The sequence below is a fragment of the Channa argus genome, chromosome 22 (assembly GCF_033026475.1).
Source record: "Channa argus isolate prfri chromosome 22, Channa argus male v1.0, whole genome shotgun sequence".
In the NCBI taxonomy this organism is placed as follows: Eukaryota; Metazoa; Chordata; class Actinopteri; order Anabantiformes; family Channidae; genus Channa; species Channa argus.
The window spans coordinates 12,170,995-12,185,085 of NC_090218.1; the positions used below are offsets into that span (position 1 = coordinate 12,170,995).

A 14,091-nucleotide genomic window follows, 5' to 3' on the forward strand; every position below is an offset into this window, starting at 1 on the left:
GAAGGAATCTTATTGTTACCTCTTCATTTTGTATATCTGTAGTGTTTTTCACAGTTTGAGTCTCTCTTGTGAAACAGATAAACAAATCTTAAATAAATATTGCAGCCCTGCCTCTTAAAAACAAGTTTCTATACAACTAAACTGGAAACATGGTTACGTTGTCATATATATGGTGAAGCAACAAAAGCGTTTTTGCTAAAATTTAAAAATAATTATGCTTATGTTTGGTTTCCCGTTTATCTCAGACCACAATCTTTGCTTTAAGAATCGAAATGCAGCCATGGAAACGTTTAACTGCCTGCAAGATTGGATATTCTATTAGAGGAAAAAAAGGGTTTTGGGGAACATTGTATTAATTTTTTCAGTTTCAATGTTTTTACTGCTTGCTACTTACTTGAGAGTCAGAAGGGCAACTGATTATACATTCAAATGTTATTATCATATTATCCAAATTGATCAGACGCTTTCGTTTCGTCATGAGTTTTTTAACGCCGGATGCCCTCCTTTGCTGTCACCCTCCCATTTTATCCGGGCTTGGAACTGGCCCTTGGTGGCAGGGCAGGGCGACACCTGGTGGGGTGGGATTCAAGCCCGTGGCCATGGTGCATCCCAACCCAATGCTCTACTTCTGAGCAACCAGGCAACCAAGTATTGTCCAAATATTATCTAAAATATCTGCCTGAGATCAAATGGAATATTTTTAACTCTAAGAAAAACATTCTATTCTCTTAGCAAAGTTGCTGGTAGGAGGAGGAAGAGAGTTGGCACGAGTGGAGTGGCTCTTAATTGTTGGGGAAAAAAGCTTTGCAGTTAGAAGTTTAATTTTGCCCATAACCGTCTGCTACTTTTGCTAATGAGCATCATATAGCTAAATGACAGCAGCAGTGAATGGGGGACTGTATTCAGCAAAAGAAAAAGAAAAATGGACAAAAAGCTTTTCCCACAAATGTATTTTTGTTCATAACATAATATGATGAATTACTCTCATTAGCATTTTGCTCATAAAGGTTTATTGCACTTCCAGTGAGAATCATAGACTTTAGACATAGATTTTAACCCACTGTCATTTTCTACTGTGTGGGGGGCAAACTCCCCTCTGCTAATTTCCATCGCTTGTTTCTTCCAAGAACCAACCTTTAAAAATGTTCACTGCTCCTAACAATTTAAAACCATCCCCCCAGTTAGCAGTTCACAAGAATTGGGTCTGTTCTGGTTCTCTGAGCTGCGTGGACTGAAACTGTACGAGATCAACCTGTTCAAGAATAAAGCCGTGGAGAGTGTCCTCACTGTCAACAAATCCGATGAAAGAAGACAATCAACAGTAAATTGAGTATCTGAAGTATTGTCTGTGTGACTTAAACCTGAAATATTTCACTCCTCTGTGTCTGAGCATCAAATGTTTTTTAATACGCAGATGAAAAATTGTCCGGCACAAATAAATTGGTTCCTCCTGTTTGAGCAACATGGGTTTTAACAGTTTTTTCAAAGTGATAGCCCCGTGTTGACAATTATCAGAAGTTACCTTGTGCATCCTGTATATTCTGAGGCACACATGCAGTATAGGAACAGAAGTAGCTGCATGCACAGATGCAGCACCACACTTACCTCAGTGTATGAGTGTGCTGATTCGGAGTTTCTGACAGGGTCCGGGGATTCTTCTAATCACCTGAGATGAAGAAGCAGAAAGATTAGTCAGCATGTGAGGGATGGGCCACCTCTAAGCTGATCAGTTCCTCATAAGCCCATATTATTACTTCCTAGTTACTGCAATTAGGCCGTGCTGATGCGGGATCAGTTTACAGATCTCCCACAATTATCTCTTTCGTTGCAGAAAGCAGAAACGGGAAGAATCGAGGGACCGGATCAGCAGAATTCCTCGAAAATCCTGCACAAATGAAGCTTCACTGAGCTCTGGAGGTCATTTCAACTCTCTGAGCCCTCGTTTCAGTTTAGGTTGTGCTGTGTGGACTTTTGTGGTGCCTCCGTGTTAAATGAGCGTGGTGTAGTTGTTCAGCAATGCTGCAGTAAGTGACTGTATATTAAATAAGTGAGATAACAATTCATCACTCGTAGTGATGATGCTGCTATATTTCCTAAAAAAAAACAAACAACAGAGACATGAACCAGAAACACTGAGGGTCTGAAAATAGTTCCAGCTGTAATATTCTAAAAGCTCATATTATTAGAAAGTACATAACACTAGTATTTATAGTCACTGCAAAAATAATCTTATCTTAATAAGGAAGTGCAGATTCAGAAGGGCAACATGAACTTCTAAGAATATTGTAGTAAGAGAATGTGCTGCCTTCACATAAAAATCCAGCAGCCTCAGCCTAAAGACCAACTAATGTTGTCTGCATCTACGAGCCACATAAGGTTTGTGTAATGTAAATTCTATCACATTTTATCAAAGGGGTCTTAGCCAAGTCAAGTTGATACTTTCAGCAGTTTTCATACACGACTGTTCATAATGCTTCACATCAACATAGAAGAAAATAACTATCATACTCTTTCCCAATAACCCGTGAATCGGATAAGTAAAAACTCGTGAGAAAACTGCTACAGGGATCAAATTCAAATGGACATTTTACCCCAAAGTTTGCATCCAGGTGAACTGTGTGCAAGGACATAAGAAAATGTTTCATCAATGAAGGACATGATGGGGGTTTTAGTGAAAATGCACTGGACCACGCCAACCCCTCTCCACTCCCACCCCATCCTTTGGGCATGTTGACGGTCTGAATGTATGCGTGTGTTGGCAGAAGTCGTGCAGCAGTAATAAAATCTGAACACAAGTACAAGTATCTATCTAAAGATAAGTGTGAACAAGGATGTGTTTTGTCATCCAGTCACCTCAAACACTTTAGAATCACAATCTTTTGGGGTCATCATTCAGTACATCTACATGTTACAGTGAACTCTGTGCTCTACATTGAACCCAGCCCCTTAGAGGGGGCAGTCAGCTGCCATAGGCAGCCCCCAGGGAGCTACCCCTCCAGCTCACACCTGACCATGGGCTTTGACTTGATCATGCAACCTTCTGCATCCCAGACCGATGCTTTACCCACTGAGCCACCAGGCCACCAATGAAGCAGGACTCACTGACCCTGGTCATGTGACACGTGGTGATACAGTACTGTCCTCTATACTAACGAGGATTTAAGTCCAGGGAGGTTTGAACCAGTGATACCCTAGATGTGAGCATTAACCAAAAGACCAGTGCAAAACTTTAAACCCAAGTGCAAACAGGGTCATGGATGTTGTTTAGAAGATCTTCCTTTCCACATCTATTGTACGCATTCCTAGCTGAAGCACATTTGAGTCTGTAGTGCAAGGACACGTCTTTCCGAGGGCAAGTGGGGACCATGAACTGACGTTAACACAAACTGCAATCTCCATCCTGATGTAAACCATCTGTGACTTGAAGACAACCATGTCATCTGTAAATTTATTAGGATGTAATGTCACCATACTCAAAATGAAAAGCCTTCATCTCTTTGTGTAATTGGTTCACAGTTCCACTTTTATACTACAGTCATACTGCAGAAAGCACAGGAGCAGGTTGCCACATTTTACACCTGCAAGTCCAGTGTGAGTGGACAGAGGTGTTGCTCCGGTGCTGGTGACGCACCTGGATCCAGTCTTTAAATGATTCCCTTTCAGCTTGGGGAAATAATAATAGTGTTAAAGGAATTAACCGCGCGGCAGAGTGGAGCAGCTCAGCATATGGAGGTTTAAAAATACAGACGAATCAGCAGCTTTTATTTAATGGCAACTCATGAAATCACTTTAAGTCGAAGACTTATTGAGTGTGAAAAGGGGCTGAGTCTCTGAGTATTTGCATGTTTATTGCCTTGGCAACAACTGGTTTACACTTCCCGGGCTCCATAATCTGATAGAATTCATTAAGTCAACAATGTTTGCAGTTACACTTCATAGGGTAAACAGTAAAGTTGCAGCTTGATGATTTTAATTTAGAACAATGACATTTTAATTTGGTGGAATATAATAATTTACAAGGTAAATGTAATACACATGTACTTTTGCAAAGTGATGCTTGAAAGTTTCTGAACCTTTTAAAATCTATTTTTTCCTAACTATGAACTAAAACATAACCAGATTTTCACATGTCCTCCATAAACAAAAACATTACACTAAATTGTGTTTGTGTGCAGCAAAAACTTGTGAACCCGCCATGAGCCAATTCTTGCCCTATTCAAAGAAGATGAATCTGGGTCTTTGCTATCAAAGCTTTGTGCTGACAACAGATTTGACAACAAAGTGTTGTAGCTCAAACAAATCAGACTTCTGAACGTCTTAGATGACTTTTTGATGCTTAGCAGCCTGGAAAGAGTTACTAGAGAGTTTCTCGACTGCATCAGTTGAATGTCGACAGATGTGCAAGAGTCCATTAGGAGGACGCAGAGGTAAAGATGGTAGAGTTTGCTCAAAGCCAAATAGACAATCCGAAAAACTGATAGAATGTCCAGGTGTGGACAGTGTTATCTGCATACTTTTTTGAAGTCTAATGGGAGATTTGGGTCACAAAGCTTCCCACTGATGCACCTTACACTAGGAAGGCAAACGAAACAAGCCTGTAGGGAGTGAGGACTATAAACCGGGAAACATTAATCCAAACAGGAATCAACTTTGAAGGCAACACAAAAAGTGTTATTTGAAACATTGTATAATTAGTGGATGAGCATAATTATCGTTTCTCAGCTTGTTATCCGTGACAATATGTTCCACCATCTAAATATACACAACATCTTTTGTCAACCACAACAATTTTTGGACTATGGTCCAGCAATTATGAGCTCTGAGACGTCCAACGAATCCTGAAAAAACTAACAGATTCCATAGCTGTGGTATAAATAAAAACTCACAGCAGTTTGTAATTTACACTTGTCCAAGCCTACAAGAGCTGCCAATGTAAAACCAACAGAAATAGCCTCTGTGTGGGCGCTCGGCACAAATGAAGTCAGAACAATGACAGATTTGGAAATAAAGCGATACATCACTGTTTGTTGAACGGGAACTTCCTTAAAAGTACCGAGAGCCAGGTCCACCACTTTGTGAGCACATCACTGCTTTCCACACTGAGGCTCGGTTCTTGGTTTAATCAGGTTTGCCATCTTCCCGGGAAACGGCCTTCACTCTCCACGTTTGGTTCATATTCATTCTGCTCACAGAGACCGAGCAGGGCCAACGATGCACCACACTCTTACCAATGTCACTTTAGTTAAGCGTTTCTTTCCTATTGCACATAGGTGCTGTATTCTCCTGCTCTCCATTACCCACACAGCCGCCCAATTAGAGCAGGAATGTGAATTAATGAGCAGGTCGGGTCGGAGTAATGAAGGGTGGCGCTGATCTGCTGAGGGCTGAAATTAAAAAAACTGGTTCCTGCTTCCGAATAAAGTTTCACTGAGGCAGCTGCTGCCGCTTCCCCCCCGCTTTGCTATTATCATGTTAGTGCTGTCTTGTGTTTGTGCTGGGACTTTGTAAATGATCATGCGGCCTGCAGGGCCACAGCCTCCTCAACACGACTTCCTTTTCGTTTTTTCATGCAAAGAAAATGTAATAAGCCAGTTACTGCGGCAAGAAAAGTTCAGAATAATTATTAATAAACGTGTTTTTAAAGGTTTTACACGTAACATAATGGCTGTGTATCAGTTCTGGGGAAAAACTAACACCTTTTGACAATTTAATATCCTGGAAATATACTGAAAAACACATCCATCCTCACAAGTGTTTTCCACTATTACCGAATGCAGAAGGCCTCATTTTAATATTGAGCAAATGAAGAAAACTGCCTGTGGTTCTTCTCAGTTTAATTTATTTACTTACTTATTTATTCATTTTCACTTTATTCTCAACCAGTTAAAGCGAATTCTCTTTGCAATTCAGGCCTCCACATGAAAAGAAACCACATATCACAGTCCGTACTGGATACTTTAATTTATGGATACTTTTTAGTTATTGAGACTCTGCATCTGCAAATTTAATGTGCAAAAAATAAAAAATAAAAAATCTGGGATATACATTAAACTGTTCATTCTCTGAGTCAATTTGGGAAGCTACATGCTGAAGTGTCCGTTGGGTTCAGTGTCTGATTACTTACATGACAGCCACCACCATCAGTGTGTGTGAGTGTGTGTGTGTGTGTGTTTGAATGAGAATTAACATTGTATAGTGCTTTGGATAAAAGCGCTGTATCAATGGCCATTTACCATAATCAGTGTGTTAGCATGCTAATGACATTAGCATACCTTTGGTGTATTTAGTGTTGTTAGCTACTGTCTAAAGCCAAATCTAGCTCAGTGTGATACAGTCAGTGAGCGCTTAGTTGACAAAAGCGACTGAGGAGAGGACATTTGCATTTATTGGACAGAGAGGAGCAGGTAACAGCCTGGACTGAGGCGACGTCAGGTCCGACAGAAAATTGTTGTTTTAACATTTGTATAAGCTTTGCACTGACATTTATATATGGGCGCATGTGTTCATCAGAATATTGAGGAGACTTATCAGTTTTAAAGAGCCCATTTCATTCCCAACATCTCCACATCAGCAACCATAGCAGAAACAAACCATGACCACTGCTGAAGAGCTTTTAAACCTTGAAAAAGCATGTTTTTATGAATGAGTACGAAAGATGCTGCTGTTGTCCTCCAAGCTGCTGCGGGTTGAGTTTAGGTTGATAAAACAACATCACTATTGGTTAGTACCTCATACAATCTTGTGACAGGAAATTCAAAATGTCCCTTTAACTTTTAAGAACTCCACATTTCCATTGTATTAGTCATTGTATTGCAGAGCTTCAGCTCAGACAGCCCAATTTTCATTTTGTAGGAGCAAATGAGTTGTTTGTCTTGATTTTGCTCTTATGTAGAATAGCTGTGATCAGTTTTGTCATTAACTGTCTTTTTATGGAAGTGGGTGATTTTCAGATATTTTATTGCAACCAATGCAACCAGTGGCTCCAAGAAGGCAAAGTGGGTCAGCATAGGAAGTGGGAAAGTGTATGAGAAGAAAACAACTCGATTTTTGTGCCTCCGATATCTCCGGGCAAGAGGACTTGAATGGCTTTGAGCGAAATTCATACACCGTACAAACGATGAGGAGCCTTTCATGTCAGGTTCTTAAAGCTATGTAAAATTTTTAAAGTTGTTAAAAGTGTATTGTTTTGTTGCAGTTAGGACTGTTTCTGTTTCATTTAACAGGTGAAGAGAAACTAATGCAATGATGCAGTGCAATGGTTTTGCATTACTTTTGCAGTAAGGCGTCATTTAAAACACATACTGAATATGTATTGTAAAAGCTGCTAATGGAAAAGGCAAATATTAGCTGTAAAAACAGCTATTTGCTGGCAACTTTGGCAGCTAATTTCTGTAAATGTATTACGAACAAAGGTAAAGTTTTGAACTAGATTCCAAGTACTTATTGTTTTTTCTGTCAAAAAACATTACATTGTGGAAATTTTAAATACAATAAAACCATGTAAAATATATCCAGTTGCACACTGAAATTCTTAAAGTAATTACGTGTAAATTTTACAAGACTTTATTGGAAACTTTTTCCAGGTAAATACTGTAAATTCCTCAGGCAATTCGTCACAGTACAGACCGTCCCAGGCCCTTCCAAGACTGTAAGGCTCATTTTAAATGTTCACTCAGAACAAAAAGGGATCATTTATAATTTTTGGCCTGAGACTCATCTTGCTTGGATCATTTACTGTAAAGAACCAGCCTGTTCTCATTTCTGAGGGCTCAAAAAGCACCACTTTGTCCAGTCTCTTTGCATTAAATGGTGACGCTTATTTAAGACGCTCTGAGCTTTCACCGTAGTACAAAGGAAACCGAGACGCTGCAATATTTGACGCCCAAAGCAATGGCCTAGTATATAAAGTGAAAAAGTATCGTAAACAAGACACAGGACATTTCCACAGGAGACCGGGGTTTGACTCTAGTGCGAGACACTGGGCGCTTTAATGACGATTGTAACACAATGTGGTTACTATAGTGAGGAAGTACGTGTGTGACGTTGTCCCTGTTTGTGGAGTTTGGTTTTTATGTCATTTACCCTGAAGATTTTGTGCTTGGGTCATGCTGTCTCTTAATGTAACGTTACCCTGAAGTTGTTTCTTCTAACCCAAACGCAGTATTTGCACGTATAAAAACTTGTTCCCCTGGTGACAGATGGAGGCGCTCGTGGAGAGTCCAATAATAACCCTGATGGGCACCTGTGGCTTCAGTATGATCCACCAAAGGATGTCAGAAGCGGTGGAATTTAAAACCCTTAGAAAGCATCATTATCTAATGCAGTGGGATGAGATCATGTGGGAAGAACATTGTATCATTTATTTTGATTTGGCTCGTACTGTATGACCCCCCCCCCCCCGGACACATTTTTATTCCGTTGGTGGTGTTTGGGTGTCAGAGACCCAAAGGCTATAATAGACTACACATGTATAAATACATCATTATTAATCCGTGTAATTGTCTATGTAAACAGATTATAGATTTTTGTAAATCACAACCCTCTTCATCACCAATAAAACCCCGTAACCCAGGTCTTTCTATTCTGAGCCTAAACACACACACACACTTTCAGTGTTGATAACTGATTTAAAGGAAGCCTTCACCGATTTTGAACTTGCTACTTTTGGTTGTAGTTCGGCTCGTTCATGTACAAAAATGCCATTACACTTCCCTCTGACTTCCCTTCTGCTAAAAAATGCCTCCAGATGACATCACTTGAAAGGAGCCTTCAGTTCAGATTATGTTCTCATGTTGCTCACACTATGGAGTTTGTAATCATGGTCAACCTGCATTTCCAGTGTTCCCCCAGATGACATCATCTGAAGCCCTAATGATGAAAAACCCCTCTGGGTGATGTCATCTGAAAGAGTTTTTCAACTAGAAGCACAGAAGGGTGCTTCTAGTTGAAAGGGTGGTTTGGAGGGAATGTCGACTTTGGAATCAGAGGAATATTCTTAGTAAGAGAATCGTGTTTCTGTCAAGTTTGGAGAGTGACAGTGAATTTGATAAAGAGGATGAGAGACACCCTCAGCCAGTCCGTCAGCAGCCTGCAGGAGGGCAAATATGGATGTTGAAAATTGAACAAATTGCATGGATTCTTTGCTCAAGATATGAGACACCCCACCGACGGCCAATGTGAGGATGGACTTAACAAGTGCCAACGTGGATGAATGTTCCTCGTGCAGGACGACAAGTCTTGTTTTTTTACTTTTTCTTTCAAAAGATCATTTTTCTTTCATATCATCATATTTATAGACAGAAGTGGAGAGAGATGACATCTGTGACAACAGAAATTCAGAAAACTTCCACCAAACTTTAACTTCTTTCAAGAATATTCAAGTGATAGTTCTCCTTTATTCTTTTAAGACTTAAGAGCCTGAAACCTGTGCAAATAGGTGACATGGCAAAAAGAACAGCTGGTATAATCAGATCCTACCAGCAACTTTTTTTTCATCGGTTGCCATGTTCATGCAACTGCTGACCTACAGATCTGCTCTTGGTGACTTGCTACACCAGGAAAAAGCCAACAGCCCATTATACATCACAAAGGGTGATCAGGTCCGGAAATATTCTTGCCACTGAGCAGGTGTTTCATTTTGGAGCAGAAGCCGTTCACTCAACACAGACTGCTTGATGATGACTGTATGTCCTCTCAGTGTGAAACTAGTTGAGCCAAAAGCAACTGTCCAGCAGCCAGAGAGAAGTGATTTGATTTAGATAATTTACTCTAATCATGCATATCCTGGTCCCTGCTAATTAAGCATGCTGTGTGTAGACTGCATCCTCATTATGGAATCCAGAGAGAAATCTCTCAACAAACAGAATTAAATGTTGTTTACATTGTTCTATAGTATCATTGGTGTTTAAACACAAAAGAAAGTCGGCCTGGCATTGCTCTCCTTCCACTAATTTCATCACGAGCACTGATTTTTATGAATTCATATTTTCACAATGGATAAAATGACTAAGTGCAACGTGAACGCTGTTGATTCTTTGTTGTTTCTAGTGGCACTAGGTAGCTGTTGACATGATTTACAGTAACTATAGTTTCACCAAAACCTTCAAATTAGAAAAAAAAAAATCAATCAATCAATGCTCACTGGAAAGGCAGAGTACGGTTTGCTTAAAGCCTTTCAGCCTCAGAGTATCTGTATTTAAAAAAAAAAAAAAACAACCTTTTATTTATTTATTTTTTGTCGCATGGCTTTGTTTTGCTTGGATTTTCGGCTCATGTCTGAACTAAATACAGATTAATATTAACAGCGAGAGGCAGTTCAGTGACGAGACGTACTGTAAATTTAAAACTCAGTGTCTGCAGTAAAATTAATAGTAGTTGTATATTAAAATAACAGATTAAAGGGCATCTGATCCTGCCAACGTGCCGTGGTTCAGTTTGGAGAATTTGCCAAACATAGAATACCTGAGAGAGACTGCAAATGAGCAGCTTGTGTTTTCATCTTTTTTTTTTTTTTCTTTTAATCAAAATCCTCTCTTACTGCAGTTTTTAGTGATCAAAGTAATCCTTAAAAAAAAACCTGAGGTGCATGTGTCTGCAGGTCTGTAGCTATTAGAAAGAATGTGCTATTAGTTGGAGGTACAATGAGGGGCCTGGGAAACCAAGCAGATGACTGGAAATCATCCACAAATCCTTTAGACTCGCAGGCCAGACAAACAACTGTGTAACAGAAACAAACCTGCAAACATAACGAGCTGAAAGAGAAAAGTGTTTCCAGCGGGAGTCTCTGCGTCTGCAGGGGAAGATGGGATTCTAACTGACAGACGACTGTTTAACCAAAAAAGAATTGAAAAGAGAGAGAGGGGGAGAGAGAGCACACTCTTTGGGGAAAATGAAGGCTTCAATTTCCTGGCAGGCTGCAGAAGCAGCAGCTGACAGCGCACAGGGCTCAAAAGGACTCAAAAACTCTGAACACAGCAAATATCCTGCGAGAGCCCAGCTGAGAAATAAGCTATTGCAAACCAATCAAGCTACACTGAACTAACATGCTTGGAGCTATTCACGAGGAGAAAGGAGGGCGATCACGTTGGCGGCACACATGAGAAAGGACACATAGTATATTGGAGGTGGGAAATTTTTTCCCTTGTGCATGAATGTAGACTTTGTGAGGGTCCCAACCCCGTGGGTTTAAACTGTAAGACTGCACCCGCTGACCTTTCATCACGGCAGCAGAGGCTACATAAACTAACAACTTCTTGTACTGTGCTGAAAATTAAAGGAAAAAAAAAAAAGGTGAAGAAAAGATACAAAAATTAAAGGAAATTAAAAGTCATTGTCTGTGGTTGTTTGTGCTGATAAGCTAAAAATAAGTAGCTATGTAATTCTCCCTGACACTTCCTTTGTTTTTTCTGCCTGCCCTCATTTCGTCTGCTTCAAGCCAAACTTGCATTATCTTTTCACTGTTTTCCATCTTCAACTCATTTCCAGCTAGTCGCCTGCACCTTCCTTTGCTTCCTGCCCCGCCGTTCTTCACGTCGCTGAGATTTCCATCCTCGCTACTCAATCGTTTTTCCATCAGTTTTCTCAATCTGAACCTTTATTTATTTTTCCTCCATCTGCCAATTTCTAGGTCATTCTGTGTCTCTGCCTTTGTTTTTCAGCTCCATAGACTCTTTTCTCTCTCTCTCTCTCTCCTTCATCCATCTCTCTAAAGCTGAGAAACATTGTAGTGGAGTCAGAAGTCCCGTTAATGACCATCAGCTGATCTTGTGCAGGCAGTTTCACCCTCTGCACCACCTACTTGCTTAATTAGTCGAGAAGCAAACCTCTGGCAATGAACCTGGCACTGACTGCGCACACAGCCCTGTTCATACTGTACAGTGTGTCCTCATGAGGACGTTGCATTGTCTCATTATCTCACCTTTCCCTTAACTGCATTTCCAAAGAAATAAATTCAGCATTTCTGCTTTTTACCTAATGCTATTGACACCAAATGCCAATCGGCCTGATATCCCACAGCTTTTACACCTGCTTCAGGCTGTTGCAGGTCTAAGGTCGGGAACCACACCAGCAGCATATGGGGACCTGTTTGATGACCTTGGTAGCTATATATTGCTGTTCACCCAATGGAAGCTGGGATCAGCTGTGGAACAACCCTTAAAGAGACAAGCGGTTAAGATAATGAAGGAATGGATAGATGGATCGTTCGTATCAGCAATAACGCTGTCTGTCAGCTATAATATTGTCTTGTCCAAGGACACTTTGACATGGACTAGGAGTCACACCACTGACCCCATCAACTGCCACCATAGCTACTGGCACCAATAAAAATTCACCAGGATTCACTTGGGTTCAGTAAGGAAATGCAGTTCTAATTTCATTTTAAGACGTTGGTCCCGATATTGAGGTACAGTTACCATTTCAAAGAGTAAGTAGCGATGAGGCCACGGCGCATTAATCAGGGCCTATTTAGTAATTACTCAATATGATCTATCATTTCATTCAAGGCAACACAAGAGGAGCAACTGATGATTAGGTAACGACTCATTAATGAGTTTCATTATAGTTTGTGCCGCAGCAGAGTTAATTAGGAAGAACTTCGAAAATTTATTCAATTTCATAGCTAATTATGAACTAAACATTAACTACCGACCCATTAATATAGCATCTCCTGGTTTGTCTTTTAGTAACTCATCAACATCTACTATTTGTAGTAGTACTCCATTTGATTCAATCAGGAACTACTCTTTAATGATTCGTTAATTATAAGGTAATTTCGGATTCATTCATCAGGAACTTCTTCATGTGCACTGCACACTATTATAAACGTGCGTTACTTATTAAATAAACCAAAACCCAAATCTGTAATTTAAGGATTGATAGAAATACCGGTTGTTATTAAAACCATTCTCCGTCTGATCTGCTGATGTTCAAATTCTGACTCAGAAAGAAACACAAATGTACTTTTATGCCTCTGCACCCAGAAGGCATTCGCCATTATTTCCTAATTAGACCAAAGAGCTTGTAGGAACAGTGGGTGCGTTATTAACAGCAGCCTCCCTCGCACACTTACAGCCTATTAATGAGTAGGAGATTTGATAGATATGCCAGGATTATGTTCATTATTTTTGAAGTTTATCATTCTTTGTACACTGTTTTGCCTCAATTCAACCTTTGGATTTATTTTTCCTGTGGTTCTACTGATTGTGATAACGTGTTAGGGAGCTGGAAACACAAATATCCTCCACGCAACCTGATAAAAACACTAATTGTAGTCATTTTCAAAACAAAGCAAATCAGATAAGAGTTACCAACAAAGTAAAAAGGCAAGAATTACTTTGAGAGGTTATTTGCTTTTATCTTACTGCGACCCTGAAATCATCCAGTAAAATAGTAACATGTTGGGTTTTTCTGTATGACTGGATTTGTGGCAATTTAATGAGTTGCTGTGTATTTATACATTGTTCGAACTTTTGTCTCTACATGAAATGTCTTTAGCCAAGTCCTGAAATTTCAACCAGTCGTCCAACTTTAATGCTCAAAGATTTCTTTTCATACGGATCAGTAAGAACTGCAAACAAGCGGAGGCGAGTGTCTGTGAAATTCGCATGTCTTTTGCAAAAATGCAGACTGGCATTAGTTGTTTCACACTTGGTTTTAGCTCCAAAAGTAAGTGTGACTTTGGTTCAGGTCAGCACCTTGTATGGAAGCCACCACCATCGGTGTGTGAGTGTGTGTGAATGAATCAACATTGTAAAGCGCTTTGGATAGAAGCACTATATAAGGGGCCATTTACCAATTACCATTTGGTTTGAGTTTGGCACAAAGACATCAGGGAGGTCATGTTGGGTCATGCACCAAGAAAGGACAATGACTTACTTCGTATCTAACGTCACACCGTGTGACATGTGACACTACAATACCGAAAAATACAGATTTGTAACTAGATTCAATTTTCATTTTAAACATAATGAAATGTTGTAAACATGAAAGCTGAACATTCTGTCAGATGAAGACATAATTTTTTCCCCATTCAGTTATGTTTTATTATGTTTTCTTGCAGTACCAACATGCAATTTGTCGGTTTATATTGTT

General features: G+C 39.9%; 1 protein-coding gene across 1 annotated transcript in view; it reads right to left on the minus strand.

Moving 5' to 3' along the window:
- sgcd (sarcoglycan, delta (dystrophin-associated glycoprotein)) overlaps nt 1–14,091 on the minus strand; it is a 245,000-nt gene that overhangs the window by 145,025 nt on the left and 85,884 nt on the right. The window contains exon 2 of the mRNA XM_067491823.1: nt 1,606–1,666. The gene's annotated coding sequence lies outside the window, so the exon portion shown is untranslated. The remainder of the gene's footprint in view (nt 1–1,605; nt 1,667–14,091) is intronic.